We start from the raw sequence: 15,561 nt of genomic DNA, 5'->3' as shown, positions 1-15,561 counted from the left end.
GTGAAGATTGGGATGGTCAGAGTGACAACTGAAAGTCCATTGTGTGTGCTAAATGTCAGGTGGTGCGATTTGCTAAGTTTGGGAACACAGGAGGAAGCAGCTCTGTGGATAGAGAAAGAGGCTGGATCCCATCTTGAAGACTTACTTATTTGAGAAAGAGAGAGTACATGTGAGTGGGCAGAGGGACTCTCAAGCAGACTCCCTCTACGCATGGAGCCCGATGGGGGCTGGATCCCATGACCCATTATACCATGACCTGAGCTGAAACCAAGAGTCAGGCCCTACTGGCTGAGCCACCCAGGTGCTCTGTGGATCCCATTTTGGACAGGGCACATTTGAGGTGTCTGGGGAACACCCACAGGGAGCTGCTCTCTGAGACCCTAAGAGAGAGATCTGTGCCAGAAACACAGATTATGTGCCATCAGCACACAGTCATTGAAATCATGGGGAGATCTCCCTGGAGATCTGCCTGGAGAAAGTGGTGGAGAGGGATTAGGGAGCACACAGGAGAGTCTGGCTATACTGATGGCTCCATTGTGGTGGAAGAACCATAAATTCAGACAACAATGCTGACAGCGTGCCTTTTCCAGCAGCTCCTCACATTTCAGGTATATGAAAAGGGAAGCAGACACTTCAAATTAACCAGGTGGGGGTGACAGAGACAAGTAAAGGAAGGGAGTAGAAATTATTGGCAAATGAGCAAGTACAGCTAGATGGAGGCTAAAAGATGAGCGTTGAGCATGGAAGACTCTATGGGTCAAACAGTAGATGCAGTAATTCTATCTGAGTGAAAAGAAGGGAGGAGTTCTATGCAGGAGATAGAAATCAAGATTGGAATGTTCATGTTACAGAGTTTTTTAAGTATACTTTTGAATGATGACCAGGTGGAGGATAGTTGGCAAGCAGGAGCTAAGGTGAAGTGACAGTGGAAGTCCTTGAGGGTAAGGGGATTGAGTAGGTAAGGCAATCAAGTCTCAGATGTGTTGTCCTTGTGGGTGATGAAAACATCTGAATGGTGATAGATCTTGGGATAAAAAGTAAGTCTGTGGAAAAACTTCAGGGAATAATGGAAATAAGAGGAGTTAAAAAAAAAAGAGTGAGAAGAGGCTTCCAAATTGTGCTTAGCAAATGAAAATGGGAAGAGAGAGGGGAAGTTTTAAAACATGCTGTCCTATGCAGCAGCCACTAGCCATATATAGCTATTCAGATTTAAATTCTAATTAATTAACATTAAAATTTAGTTCCTCCTAACATTAATCACATTTCAGTCATTCGATACCCACATGTGGTTAGTGGCTACCATATTGGGAAGCTCAGATACAGGACATTTCTGTCATTGCAGAACGTGGTATTAAACAGTATCATTCTAGAAGGAGCATCCTGAGTTGAGATGAGGATTCCTGGACACTTCATTATTCTAAGGAATCCGGAGGAAGGGAATGGAGAAAGGAAGACTATGGCATTTCTCATCTCTTACTTTTAAATTTCTTTTGTGCTTGTTGAGTAAAGTGAATATTGGATTTGAAGTCATAAGACTCAATTAAGCTTATTTGGACTGCAGGTATGTCACTTACAGACTTTATTGATCTAAATTGGGTATAACGATACATCATAATGGCCGTGAGAATTAAATTTTAAATATTGCATGAAATTACTTATTAACTTAACAAACAGCACCATTTAAACATTAGGAATAGTACTAGTAATGCTGGAAATAAACCTGGTAATATTCCAGCAATCTCCCTTTCCAACCCAGCAAATTCACTATCCCTCTCAAATCACTGAAGGAAAACAAAAAAAATTCTGACTTGTTTATTGACTTATGAAATGTCTTTATACCACTCCCCCTAATAAAAATAACGCCACCTGAATTAGATAGCAAAAACGTTGAACTATTAAAGAATGACAGATATAACATTTAAGCAAAACTGAATTTCAGTGTATTCAATCAAGAAATGCAAGTAAGTGTTTCATTCTTTCCTTATGACTGTGGGAAACTGGCAGAAAGGGCTGCAGGATTTGGGTGAACCTCCAGATTACAAGGAAGGTGAGATGTAGATGATGCTTGGAGAAGACAGACTTCTTATGCCACACTTTTGTCTGAAGTAGGGTATATTTACCTACTCCTAAGCAGAGACAAATAAAAGCTGTGTGCATTTTTGTCAGAAAGCTGTGCATGTGGGCAGATAAACTTTCCATGGTTTATAAACACTGAAAAAGATGGTAGGTTGACTTAATTTAAGGAAATGCTTATTGAGATAATACTGTACTCTGCTACTCTGCATCTCCTGTAGGTAGCTATTCAACTTGCAAGCAGAGGGACACCTGAGTGGCTCAGTGATTGGACATTTGCCTTTGGCTTAGGTCATGATCCCGGGGTCCTGGGATCAAATCCCACATCAGGCTCCCTAGAGGGAGCCTCCTTCTCCCTCTGCCTACGTCTCTGCCTCTCACTCTGCATCTCTCATGCATAAATAAATAACACCTTTAAAAAAAAAAGCTTACAAGCAGAAAGACACAGTGAAGAAGATTAAATATAACTAAGATGAAGAAAATCAGCTCCTAAAACAGTGCAGAAAGGACATATAAGGAAATGTGACATAGTTTAAAAGGTCATGGATTCATACAAATGTGCTCAACTGATTTTCAACTAAGGGTTGAAAGGTGCAAAGGCAACTCAATGAAGGAATGATAACCTTAGAACTTGGTTCTGGGGCAATTGGACTTTCCATATGCAAAAGCCAAATTCCCTTGAATTACTATTCAAGTGGCTGGAGCAAGTAGACTTCCATATACAAAACCTTAACCTCACACTTTATACACAAATTAACTCAATATGGATCATAGACTTAAATGTAAAATCTAAAGCTATAAAGTTTTTAGAAAAAAAAAGACAAAATCTTTGGGATCTAAAACTAGACAATGAGTTGAATGAGTTTTTAGATTTGATACCAAAAACATGATTCAAAAAACAGAAATTGATAAATTGTGCTAAATCAAACTTTAAAGTTTTGCTCTGCAGAAGACCCTATTTAGGGGATGAAAAGAAAAGCTATGGACTGAGAGAAAATATTTGCAAACGACATACTCAACCAAGGACTAGTATCTAGAAAATACATAGAACTCTCAAAACTCAATAGATTAAGAAATCCAATTAGAAATTGGGCAGAAGAAATCAATCTTGAGCAATTATACTAGAGAAATGAAAACTTATATTCAAGGAAAATCCTATATGTCAATGTTCCTGAGAACTTTATTTGAAATAACCAAAAACTGGAATCGACCCAAATATTCTTCAACAGTTGAATGAATAAATAAACTGTGTCCTCATCAGAATCCCCAGAATCTGTGAATATGTTATGTTACATGGCAAAGATGAATTAAGATTGCAGATGGAATTAAGGTTGCTAATCAGTTGACCTTGAGATGGGGAGATTATCCTGGATCTTCTGGGTGGGTCCAATTTAATCTGAAGTGTCCTTAGAAATGGAAGAAGGAGACAAAGAGGAGGTTGGAGGGATACAATATGAGAAAGACTTAACCCCTTCTTGCTGGCTTTGAAGCTGGATGTAAGAGATTGTGAGCCAATAAGTGTAGGCAGTCTGGAGAAGCTGGAAAGGGCAATAAAATGGATTCTTTCTTAGAACCTCCAAAAGCTAGCACAGTGCTGCCAAAACCCAAACTTTCACCTAGTGAAATCCATATAGGATTTCTTATCTACACTGCCATAGATAACATATTTGTTTTGGTTTAAGCCACAAAGTTTGTGATAATGTGTCTCATCACTGATAGAAAACTAATGTGCATACTGAGAATGCTACTCAATAGAAGAATGAACTATCCTATTCTATTCACCAACAACCTGGATGAATATCCAGAGAAAGAAACTGAGTGAAGAAAGCCAGCCACAAAATGTTACATACTGTTTGATTGCATTTATATAACAGTTTTGATGTGAAAACACTTTAGAGGAGGACAGATTTAGTGGTTGCTGTGAGTTCAGAATGGGAATGGGAGGGGCATGTGGGAGGAAGGTGGGTGTGGTTATAAAAGAGCAGCATATTGAGTATTTGTAATAATGAGCTTGTTATCTTGACTGTATGGTGTATACATGAAACTATACAGGTGATAAAATTGTATAGAACTTACTACACACACATGTATAAATAGAAATGAAACTAGGGAAGATTGATAAATGTCAATATTCTGGTTGAGATCTTATACTACACTTTTGCAAAATGTTACCATTGGGAAAAATTTGGTGAAGTATACAAAGACTATTATTTTTTACAACTGCACATGAATCCACAACTATCTTTATAAAACTTTCAGTAAAAAAAATTGTTGGAAATTATTATCTTTGCTGCTTAGTATAACCATGACTATGAATTGTCCTGTTAAAATCTAGAAAGTAAGAGCCAGACTATCTAATTACTTTTGTACACTAGCTTCTACAACATCATATGCCATTGAGATGCTTTTTATTAATGATAATATGTCTGAATGTACCTTAAAGCAGGGAATGTTAACTTATTTCTGTGAATTTATGGGGTACTTAATTCACCTGGAAATTGTGTTCAATATTATATGTGGATGTGTGACATCTTTCAAAAGAATTGATAATTTTCAAAGGGTTCCTTTAAAAAAATCAAGAACCGTTACCTCTGAACTTTGCAATCCTATAATTTAGAAATAAGGTCCTTAGAAACCCATGAACTTTAAGAATATATTTCTTTGGAGCTATTTAAAGTAATGCTATGCACAATTGCATTTTTTTTAATGTGAGAAAGCATGCACAGTTTTTAGTAGAATGGGCTCTGTGGTCAGACTTCCAACTTTCAAGTTCCAGACATCCATTACCGGTGTGTGACCTTAGGCAAGGTTGTTACTCTTTCTAAACCTTGGTTGCCTCATTTTGGTTTCCTCATAAAATGGGGAAAATATGACTCCTTATTTCATAAGCTATAGTGAGTTTCAAATGAAATAATGTATATAATCATTTAGTGTAGTTTCTAACACAGGATAAGAACTCAATGAATATTAGCTCTTACTAGTGTTGTTGCTATTAAGGCTAAAACTGAAAGAACTAAAAGTTGTGATTGTTCTTTTCAAAATAACTTTTCAAAATAACAGAATAAAGTATAAATAACTTAGTAGGGAAAACATTGGTGTTAGTAGACCTGCTCTGCCATTGGCTTACGGATTAAGTTTGGACAAATCACACTCTCTCTAAACCTCAATCCATAAAATAAGAGGGTCAAAATTGTGATTTGGAATGATTCTATGTCTGTACTGGTTATCAAGATGTTGGCTGTTAGGGGAGGAGAGTGAAAGCTCATAGGAGTCTGATGTGTCTGAAATTGTGAAAAGGATGCAAGGGGACATGGGCAACACATTAACAGCACCTGCGAGGTAGAGCTTTTTTCCCTCTGTATGGCACTTAGAATGTAGCGAGAAAAGTGACAAGTGGCCACACAATTAGAAGAGGGCAGACACACTACTGTGTTGAAGAACACAGGATAGAGAGCCTTAATTCAGCTCCAAGTGGTGGGGAGGAACTTAAGGAGGATTTTCAGGAGCAAGTGAAAGAAGAAAGGAATTAGCCAAGCAAAGTAGGGAGGCAGTGAGAAGTGAGTATGGTCCAATGAGCTCAAGAGAATGTGACATTCCTGGAATTAAAATCAACCCCATATAACCATACTGAAGGAGACAGGCATGGCTGAAGGTGAGGCTGGAAGGGAAGAAGCTGGATCATGAAGAGAATCATGTGAGATAATTTGTAGGGTCTTATGGTTATACACAGTTTGAGTAGAGACAAGTAGCAGCTGAAAAGAGGATCTAAATTTCTCAATTTACAATGAGATGATAACCTGTAGACTGGATCCTATTTTACCATTAATATCCATGGATTGTAGAGAAAGAAATCACTGGAGACATATAATCATTTTTACAGATTTGAAGCTAGATAGCTTAAAATTCTTCTTATATCCTTTGCATGCTGGAAGCTTAAAAAATTATATAGTGGATAAAACAACTAAAAATGTCTCTGTAATTTAGCTTTTAAAAAAACAAAACCTAAAACTAAACACAGGAACAGCTTCCATGGTTGATTATGTTAATAATGTCATGGATTTTCCTCATTTTGTGGTCCAGAGTGGCCTACCATCTACTGAATTAAATCTGTAGATTCTCGTTTAGATTTGCTCTGAAACAGCCTGTTCTAGCACAATTTAATTTCATGGTCAAATGAGGATAATTATTGCAAAAAGCTTTTAGCCGTGAGCCTCTTGTGATTTTTAGTTGCAAGTGTAGCCACTTCTAAACCTGTTCTGTGTTTTTTTGATGTGGATATGATAAAGTTTTGCCTGTTGTGCCCAGTCTATGTTTTTTCCACTGATAGGAAAAACTAGAGATTTTTGACTGAAAATAAGAGACCACTTTTGGATATTTCTGTTGATACAGATTACTGAAATATTTCCTCAAGTTAGTTAAAGGTAATAGCAAGAACTCATATCTTGCCAATCTACAATAAAACTTTTGTCATTTTCAAGCTTCATTACGTTAGACTTTTAAGTAAAATTTACATTTGTTTCCTCATTTATATGATCGATTACAACTTATATGATCAATTTATATGAGCATTACAATTACTTTGCATATTTAACAAGTTGATACAAATCCCCATACTGTGATTAAATCTGTTACCTCAGGATCACAGTTTAGCACCTTTGGTGGGATTTGAACAGTAATTCTTTAAATTGTCTAAACTGCAGGCATTTTACTGGATGATAATTTGAATTTAAAGTGGATAGCAATATTCCTGCTGTTACATCACCAGTATAATTAATGCCCATCAAGATCTTGTTTGGAAGTATTCTCTTTTCATGAATTGCGTAAGTATCTTTTTTTGTAACAAAGGTAACTTTTTTTTTTACTCTTTTGGGATTAACTTAAATCTTTCTGATAAAGTTCAGATCACTAGAATGGAAACCCAGCTGCAGCCTGAGATCCCTCCTATCATCTTCAGCTTATAGGTAGGATCAAGACAACAAGAAAGACACAAGACCCAGATTGTTGTAGTTGTTAGATGGGAATCTTTCAGTCTTGTCCCTTAGGATAGTTTTGCATTTAGATTCTTTAAATAAGACAGAGCATTTGATTAGTTTTTCTTAAAGAACTTCATATGACACAGTTGTTTGGTTACATTATTCTCCTTCCTTTCTCTGGGTTTATAGCATTTTAATTGCTGTTTTAATCTTGTGCTTTATATAAAGCATACATAATTCCCTTAGTGGATAGAACCCATGGAAGTAAAAAGTGTTATTATTATGCATTTCCCAGTCTGTTAGTGCTTTGATAGATTCCCTAATTCACTCTTCGAAATAAAATTGCTATATACATTGTGTTCTTTTTACAACATTACTATCATGTGTAGGAGGAATATTTTAGGGTAGGATAAACAGTAATTGGCGAGGAGCTGTAACACTGATTTGTATAAGCTTAGTGTCCAACCCATCCTGAGGACGCTATTAGAGTAATAGGTGAAATGAAGGGAGTGCTAATTTGCTAAAATTTACTTCGGAAAAAGATCAAAGTGGCGTTAGGGCTTTGGAGGCAGTACCCTTGGCAGTTTCCTGAACATGTTCTGGCTTCAGCAGAAATAACCTCAGAAGCTACACAGCAGCAGCATAATGTTTGGGCAGAAAAGCGTCCCAAGATGCTGTGAGAAAACGTGGTGCTGTGGAAACCACTAGATGGGGGTATCTACTTAGTCAGTCTGGTCAAATACCCCATAAGCCAGCTGGCATCAAGGAAATAAAGGTTAACAGAACGGCAAATTCCATATTCCTCCATGCCATTCCTCTACAGAAAGGGAAATGTACTGAACATCAAAACTAACTTCAAGGCTGTTGTGGCCACCTGCTGCCTCCAGTGATTTGACTAGAGAAGGATCCCCTGTTAAATCTGATCTTGGGGCTCCTGACTAAAGAGGATACCATTCCTCTGGGAAACCAATCAGCACAGAATGACTAATTAGAATAGAAAGGCAACATTCTGCTCAATTTTTCTCCATAGTACTGAGTAATTCTGTCCTGGTTGTTTAAACCCTGGATCCCCACAGTTTTCTATCTTTCCAGTGAATAGATGAATCCTTGTCAGTGATGGCCACCAATTGTGACGTTAACTTATGATTTTTTGAGCTCCAAATGTGGTCAGTCCTTCAATAAATGAATTGGAAGAGGAGGAACAAGAACAGTAGTACAGTAATTTCAAGATTCAGCCAACACCAGATGGGAGTCCCATCCTTTGGTTAAAATTCTTCCAAGATCTTGGCCGACTGGTGAACTTGGCAGACCCAATTATTACAGCAATTAAGATTTAAAATGTGAGTCAAATTAAGAGCCAACCTGATGCCATAAGCTTACAGATAGATACTCTAAATTTAGGTCAGGGATGTAATTCCCTGAATCAGAGGTATTTCAGTTACATCCCAACCCCAGGCCTGCAGGTTCTGACCCCAGGGGACCTGATAGTCATAATAGCTCTTCTTTAGGTGGAAGATTTCCCGGATGCCCTGGTTTGCCCCAAGCCCACATCTCTGGGGTGCTGACCTTGGAGAACAGCAGGTGGGACCATTTGTTTGACATTCAGCCCCTTGGAAAACTGCCATGCAGACCCAAGCACCTTCGATGGCCAAGTTCGCCTTTGCTGTGCTTATTACAAAAAGATTAATGAAGGGTTGGTTAATATTTCTGATAAGATATTGAAGTGCAAATGTTTTTCTTTAAGGAAGTGCATTTTTGACAATATATTTTTTTGTTAACATTGAATATTCCTCCTTTAAAGCTTGCTACTACTACTACTAATTATTATTATTATTATTATTATTATTGTTTAGATCTGGGAGCATATGGTAAAAATTCACATATGGTCAAATCTCTCTCCACATCAATACATTAAAGGAAGATATTCTTATATGTCAGTAGATATGCAGCCAGAATGGTATTTATGAAATAACTTCAAGCCTCCAATTTTTTCTATTAAGAATTTTTGTCAGTTTTCCCCTATTTTGCCCAGAATTATAGAGGAAAATATATACTTTTGTAAAATTGCCTTTTCTTTTAATCTGTATATGCCTACTCTTTCTCAAAAAAGTAGTAACAACCACAAAGAAGAATTTGAGAGAAAAAACACAATGGGTAACAATCCGCCAAAATTAGAGAGCTAATCCCCTCTTCCCCTCGCTAAATGTTGGGAAAGACCTCTAATATTCTGAACATCCATAATAAGGTGAGGATAAACTAGATGAAGAAGAGAAGGCAGGTTCTTCTGTAGTACCAACTCAATATGGAGAAGACTTGGAGGTCCAAGAAGTCCACATGGAAGGACCTGATAGACCAGCAAGGACAGGAGAGGAGAGAAAGAGAACAAAATGCCTGCATTTACCATCCAGAACTAAGTGATTTTATGGCATAGTCTTCATTACATAATCCTTAAGACTAAAAATGCATTTCCCAAGTGTTCTCGTGACAGCAATTCCAGGTTAGAGCAACGTGCCAACATTATACCTGAGTGGAAGGGACAGGGAGACCTATTTTAAGTGACAGGTACTAATTTCATTAGCAATTAGCTTTAGCACTCATTCATGGAGCAGCTGTTAGGTATCCAGCACTATGCTGGGCTCCAAGGACACAGAGATGAGTAAGCCAGATGCTAAAAGTCAGGAGTTTACAGTCTAATAGCTCCAGTGGAATTTGGGAGAATGCAATAAATAGCTGAGTTTCCTGTCCAGCATTGGCCCGTGTTAGCAAGGAGCATCTTCTGGACAATGTTGCAGAATAAATGAACAGAGCTTTGCAGGGACAGCTAACCCGCTTCCTGAGGGAGACGTGGTGCTGGTGCTCACACTCCTGGGCTATGCCATTCTGAGGAAGAACCTAGAGCCCATTCAAATGAGAAGAAATGTTTATTATACAACACCACCTCATTATGCCCTTTTAGTCCAGGAAATCCCCAGATGAACCATTTTATGTGGACCTTCTCCAAAGTAACACAGATCTCATGCTAATATTTCACAATTTCTAAAACATGTTCACAGGCATTTCCTCTTAGGTTTAAAAATCTGTTGAGGAAATGTCCCCGCCCAAACACCGAATCTTTCCTGCCCTTGATCTTGTGAACAGCAGCCCCGAATCTCAGGCTATAAGGTGCCAATAGTCACAGGCAAGCTCCAGCCTCACCAGTTAGTGCTACACTCCTTGGCCCATAATTCCTGATATGTGGTAGGACCTAGGACACAACACCTACCTCTGAGTCAGGAGTAAAGTCCTGATTTTTCTATATAAACCCCCTTTGCGAAGTTGGTGATAGCAGAAATCTATATTTAAAACTAAAACTGTCCAGGAGATTGAACACATATAGATGGCAGAGAAAGAAAATCACACTGATTTTGGTTTAGAAGGATGGTTTACAAGACTCAGCTTCCTTGTGTTGCAGCTGCCCCTCCCTCCCTCTTGTCCTTTGCCCCTTCCTCTGGTCCTGCTCTACCTTTTGTCTACACTGCAGCTAACCTGTCTGAAGTCCCAGCTCCTCTTTCTTTACTTTGTTCTTCCCTCCTGTCCTGCTTCACTCCATCCATTCTCTACCTCAGCCCCCAAGTGTATCTGATGTGACTCAGAGGCACAGTGGTTTGGACTGAATTAAAAGAATGGATGCATAAAAGGAATTCTCATACTCTGTATCTAATGAATTTCTCTGGTGCAAATTCAATATTAAGTGCAGATTGCAGCTAAAATGGTTCTTAAGGGAATAGCAGAAGGATGCTGCATCTTAAGGGGACTACTAATTGAAAGGAGTCGCTGGCTGGGAAGCTTTTAATAAACATTTACTTTCTATGACTTAAAAAATAAGGCTGCTGGAAGGAGAGAGGGGAATGGAGATGATGGTAGCCTTTGTTAAAAATAGCCTAAGATTGATTAGATTTGCTTGTAAAAGTTAAGGACTTATCTTGCTTTCCCGACATGTGAGAGGCATTTGATCAATTGAATTTGGAACCAGTGTCTGCCATGAAATGTTTATTTCAGGGTACGCCTGAGTGGCTCAGTTGGTTAAGCGTTGGACTCTTGATTTTGGCTGAGGTCATGATCTCAGGGTTGTGAGATCGAGCCCCATATGGGGCTCTGTACCCAGCACAGAGTCTGCTTGAAGTTCTCTCTCTTTCTCTCTCTCCCCCCCCACCCATCTCCTCCTCTAAAATTAATAAATAAGTCTTAAAAAAAAGAAATTATTGTTTCAGGAAGATGTGAATTAGTGGTGCCTGGTGCTCTGCACGTTCCTCATCACTGAGTTCTCTGGAATTTTGTTTTTTCAAAGCACCTGCTTATTACATTAAAATTTTTTTCAGTGTTAATTATAACTTATGTTCTGTCTTGGGTCACATCACCTTATATTTTTCTTCTGTTTTCATGTCCTTTCTTTGGGGGCCATTTCCCATAAAACAAATTGTCCTTGAAATACACTGAGTATTGTCCTGCATAGAATTTAGGACTAGAAACATTTGATTTACCAGAAGTATGGTCTTATGTCAACAAACCTTGATAATTCCCCAAAGACAGAGGGATTCAAATGTATATATATGTAAGTGTCTAGTAAAATAGCAGGCAGAGAATCTGCAAGAAGCTCCAGAGATCTGAATTCGTGTTCTGGGATGCTTTGCTCTCACTCATCTTTCTGGTCTCCGGTTTCCTGTGTACAAAGTGAGGAGGTTGCCTGTACAAACTTCCTAAGGTTGTCCTTGGAAAGATGTCTGTGACCTTGTTCTGTCAGATTCTTCCATCCCTAAAATAGGTATTGTTCCTATAATATGCAGGACAGAGTGGTGCAGTACCTGAGGAGAATAAACACAGTTCATTGTGCCTAAATATTACATTTGTGTTCATTTTCTCTCCGACTCTTCACATCCACATGACCCACCACTCCTAGCACTTCCAAGACCCTCTAAAATAACAAAAATCTCTTATGCCAAAGCATATGAAGACATCTGTTTTGGAAAATTACAAACTATGGGGCAGCCCTGGTGGCTCAGCGGTTTAGCGCCGCCTTCAGCCCAGGGTGTGATCCTGGAGACCCGGGATCGAGTCCCACGTCGGGCTCCCTGCATGGAGCCTGCTTCTCCCTCTGCCAGTGTCTCTGCCTCTCTCTCTCTCTCTCTCTCTCTCTCTCTCTCTCTCTCTCTTCCTCTCATGAATAAATAAACAAAATCTTTAAAAAATAAAAAAATACAAATTATGAAAAAAGTGAGATCATCATCTTGTTCATTTCTGCAAGATTTTATATTCACTCATTTCAAGTATTTATCTGAATTACTTGGCATACTATCATAGATAATGAGTGGCCAAAACAATTACTTACATCTAAGGTAGCATGAAATTAGTCTCTTGAATCTAGATGTCTCTCAAAGATTGATCACAGATAAATTTTTAAAAACCCACCCTCTTCCCCACAATTAGCCATTATTTTTCTAACCTCAAATTTATTGTGTCTTTTTGGGTCTGAGAATTTAAGTTCTTTGAGCAAGACTATTAAAGTAAAATACCTCCATCATTTCATTTTTGTTAGAAAAAAATATTTCATACCACATCTGAGAAAGCAGGATTCATGTCACATTCATTTCCATGTTGCTTGGTTGTGATAAATTTATGGATAAAGGAATGGTACCAAGAAGTACTCAGCTCAAAGCTAGTTGGGAGTCATCCCAGCCTTCTAGCCAGGGAAGTGACAGACATTGATCACATCCATCCTGGGCCCTTGCAATGATGAAAGGCTCAGGATCTGGAGATCACTCCATGACTATGGGTGATAGAAACTGCTGGGACCACCTGAGCAGCAGGTGATCAGGAAAAAAAACATTATGGGAATCACCTGGCAATACAGACCAACTGGTGGCAAAGAGGTTCACAGGAAACAGTAGGGGGTCCTGGCCCTAGACACTGAGCTTCACAACAAGGCCCTGAACCCAGGGTGATGGCTACAATCTAGATGTGAGTAAGGAATCTGGAAAAACACAAAAACAAAAACAGATAGGAAGCCATTTCCTGAAAATGTAGTCAAGGGTGTAATTTGTTCACAAGGACCAAGTAATAATCCTATTCACTAGAACTAATCTTAGGGTCATACAGAAACCTGTATGGCTTGATACTAAGTTGTGTCAATTGTTGGCTGGATTTCTGTCTCTGCTGACATTGGAGGTTTAATATTTAGGTTTGGAGTTAGAAGACAGGCAGGGAGATCTTCCGTTTTATAAGCATCTTCTTTAAAAATTACCCTTACTAGTCTGAATCATTGGCTCACCTCTTCTATCTTATTCAAATCATGACAAATAGATAAAAAAAAGGACAGATAATCCTGAGTCTAGTGAAGCCAGAAGTAACATGGTAAATACCTTGATCATCAATAAGTAGTTGTTCTCAAGTAAATTAAAATCTAATGAAATTATTCTCTTCATATCCACAAGTATTTATTGAATACCTACTATCAACTGGGAAAAGTGCAGAAGTGCAGATGGCATAAATAAAACAATTTTTGACTCCAGTAGCCTCTCTTCTTTTAAGAGTCTGTTCCAGCCTCAAACAAAAAGCTATTTCTTAATTGCCTGGCCCCAAAACCAGAGAGCAGGCAAAGTGCAATTTTGCCTTTTTATGAAATGAGAAATCTCAGAGTTGGGATATGGGGTTTATGCTTACCATCCGGAAAATGTGTTGAGAACCTACTCTGTGCCGAGCATTGTGCTGGCTTCTTGGGATGCAAAGATGAATATAGAATGGTTTCTGGCTTGGGACGCCTGGGTGGTTCAGTGGTTGAGTGTCTGCCTTGGGCTCAGAGTGTGATCCCAGAGTGCAGGATCAAGTCCCACATCGGTCTCCCTGCGAGGAGCCTGCTTTTCCCTCTGCCTATCTCTCTCTCTCTCTCTCTGTCCCATGAATAAATAAATAAAATCTTAAAAAAAAAAGAATGGTTTCTGGCTTGAAATATCTTACAGTGCAAAGGGAGACCACACACAGTGCATCTCTCCCTAGGAATGAATATATCTGCTCCCATCAGACACCTGACCTCAACACCAGTAATTTATACAAGATAGTGCTTCTTACTTTGCAGGAAAAGAACTGTAAGTTTCTCTGTTATCAGATGTGACAAATTAACAAGTAGGGCAATATAGACGTGCAACAAGAAAGAGCACTTGGGGATAATAGAATTTGGTTTCAGTATTAAAATTGTAGGATAAGGATGTTCTAGTACAGTACATATTGTCAAAACAGAAGAGCCGTACCTCCCAAGAAATTGGAAATTGTCTGACTTTCGTTCATTTTTTTTTCTTTTTGTGGCAGCTTGCTCTCTCTGCATCTGATTTTTTTTCCATGGAAAACTCTTAAGGTCATTGTGACATCCCATGTTACAGGGAGATAAAGAAAAGATGGAAATACACTGGGAAAAATATCATAATCAAGTCAGATCGAAGCAACTCACCTATTTTTTCTGGGACTTTTTTCTAAGAAAAATTCAAAATAAAAGTAAAAGAGACTCAAATCTTTACTTGATACTCAGAAGTAAAGTACATTTTGCAATTTGTGATTCTTTGCTGACTTTTAGTTTTCCTGCAGAAAAGCAAAAGCATTATTCCTTAACCACCAATGTAACATATCGTGGAATATTAAGTATCTAAATTCATTTTGCATATCAAATATATCACTCTTCTGGTGAATACCAAAAGGTTAGTACACTGAAGTCATTTGCCTTGCTCCTAAAGCCCATTCTCTTGTAAGAATAAAAATGTGAAAATAATCATTCTTCAATTTACATTAATTTGTAGTCAAGCAGCTGTGATAGGTACAACTGGTCTACAAAGATAAATGTCATGATCCCTTCTCTTAAGGAGTGTACAGTCTAGTGGAAAAGATAACATAAGCATAGTTAACTGTGAAAGTCAAGGTACATCATGGTAAGTGCTATAAAATACACATAATATAGCAAAGTATTAAGGACCTACATTAGCTAAAGCTATTTTCATCTCTTAATCTTTACAGTCCTAGGAAGCACGCTATTTTTATTTTAGAGATAAAGAGAAGTTACTTGAAAAGATGGAATAATTCTCTTTAGCTTTCCCAGTTAGGCACTGGCAGGAACGAAAGTTCTATCTGTATGATTGTTAGACCCATAACTGATACCTCTCAGCAAGGCAGTGTAATCAAGAGGAGGTAGCATTAATTGAAGAAGCAAAATGAAGTGAGCCTTAACAGTAGTTATGACTTTTCCTCCAATTTTCTTGTTGGAAAGGTGAAACTGACTTCTCCCTCTGCCCTGTCTCATTTCTGCACTTAATTTCTTCATGCCTTTTTTTGCAGAAGGCATGGACTTAAGAACTCAGGAGCCAGGGCATTGCAATGGGTTATATTGAGCTAGGCAGGCTGGAAAATGTTATTATATATCGATCTGAAAAACAGCCATCAAAAAGCAGCACTTCAACAGTGAAAAACAACAGAACTAACAGTAGGTTTAAACAATGAA

General features: G+C 38.3%; 1 protein-coding gene across 1 annotated transcript in view; it reads left to right on the top strand.

Moving 5' to 3' along the window:
* Window positions 1-15,561, top strand: part of XKR4 (XK related 4) — a 420,655-nt gene that overhangs the window by 202,936 nt on the left and 202,158 nt on the right. The gene's annotated exons all lie outside the window — the stretch shown is intronic.

This window comes from Nyctereutes procyonoides, unplaced genomic scaffold (genome assembly GCF_905146905.1).
Source record: "Nyctereutes procyonoides isolate TBG_1078 unplaced genomic scaffold, NYPRO_anot_genome, whole genome shotgun sequence".
Classification (NCBI taxonomy): domain Eukaryota; kingdom Metazoa; phylum Chordata; class Mammalia; order Carnivora; family Canidae; genus Nyctereutes; species Nyctereutes procyonoides.
The sequence above is the reverse complement of the archived record's forward strand: the minus strand, read 5'-3'. Positions and strand labels throughout refer to the sequence as shown.